Raw genomic sequence first — 1322 nt, 5'->3', positions numbered from 1 at the left:
CTCTCTCTCTCTCTAAACATAGTACTAATAACAATAATAATAGTTATGAAAAGAACCAGGGCTCCATGGAAAAATGGCTAATTGTAGGACTGGGACAAGAAATATAATAGATGAGTCTGGGGTACCTTGTGGTGCCAGAAAGTAAGGAAGTGCTTAAACAAAACAAAAAACAAAATGGAGCTATACCAAAGGGACAAATGAGCCAAATAAAAGCTTCCAAAGGCCAAAGCAGGGAACAATTTGAGCAACAAAACAGTAGTAGTATATTATAACCCAGAGTATAAAATAATGGTTGAATACATTTAAAAACAGAGAAACCTCCGATGTGGAAGAATTCCAAATAATTTACATAAAGACTCCACCCTTAAGGAGGAGGAGCATAACCTCCACACTTAAAGGTAGGCTGTGCACAGTGACTTCCTTCCAAAAGGGGAGAGGGCATGCTAACTTTACAGTGGAGAAACTTAGCAAACATTAACTATCTCAGCCAAGTAATCAAGGTCAACATCAATAGTGATAAATTAGATATATAGATATATAACTAGAAAAATGGCTAAGTAAAGTATGGCATGTTGATATTATATAATCACTAAAAAATTGTGAAGGGAGGCAATAAGAGTAGTAGATAAGAGCATGAGTTGAAGAGTCAGGCTGCCTGAGTTCAAACCCCATTTCTGTCATTTTCTAACTATGGTTAACGACGGTCTTGGCAAATTATCTAGACTCAGTTTATGCATAATGCAACTGGGATGCATAAATCATACATGTAAACCATTTAACACAGCACCTGGCACATAGTAAGCATTCAAGAAAACTACTAGATTGTAGCAAAAATACACTATCATGTGTAATCTTAAAATATATATATATGTAATTATAACTGCACTTGGATTATAACTATGTAAGAATTATATATATACAAATAAAAGGAACAGGATGTAATCTAAAAATTTTGTTGATGTGTAGTGGTAGAATGATAGTAATAACTTTTTAAATTTCCATGAGTACATTTTTAAAAATATAAGTTATCATCTATAAGGACAAAATACATTAAGTTAAAAATTTTATATTGGTAAATTATTAATGTTTTCTAGTTAAAAATTATAGCATCTGCAGGCAATCAACAGTTCCATTTTGTTGTTATGATAAAGTATTATCATAACTGTTTTTGATACCTTAGAGATACTTTATCAAGGTTCTTTAAAAACAATAAACATAATGCTTATTCATGGGGCTGACACCTCTCTCCAGTGGTTATCATGTTAACAAATTAGTGTGAATTCTTCCACACCTTTTCAACAGATTCTCTCTCTGTGTTTCAG

At 32.5% G+C, this 1322-nt stretch overlaps 1 protein-coding gene across 8 annotated transcripts in view; it reads right to left on the bottom strand.

The window, feature by feature from the left end:
• The window catches only part of NEO1 (neogenin 1), a 242602-nt gene that overhangs the window by 196376 nt on the left and 44904 nt on the right, over nucleotides 1–1322 (bottom strand). The window lies entirely within an intron of this gene.

This window comes from Herpailurus yagouaroundi, unplaced genomic scaffold, assembly GCF_014898765.1.
Source record: "Herpailurus yagouaroundi ecotype Mexico unplaced genomic scaffold, PumYag 184, whole genome shotgun sequence".
NCBI classification, from domain to species: Eukaryota; Metazoa; Chordata; class Mammalia; order Carnivora; family Felidae; genus Herpailurus; species Herpailurus yagouaroundi.
This window is presented reverse-complemented; position numbering and strand designations above follow the sequence as displayed.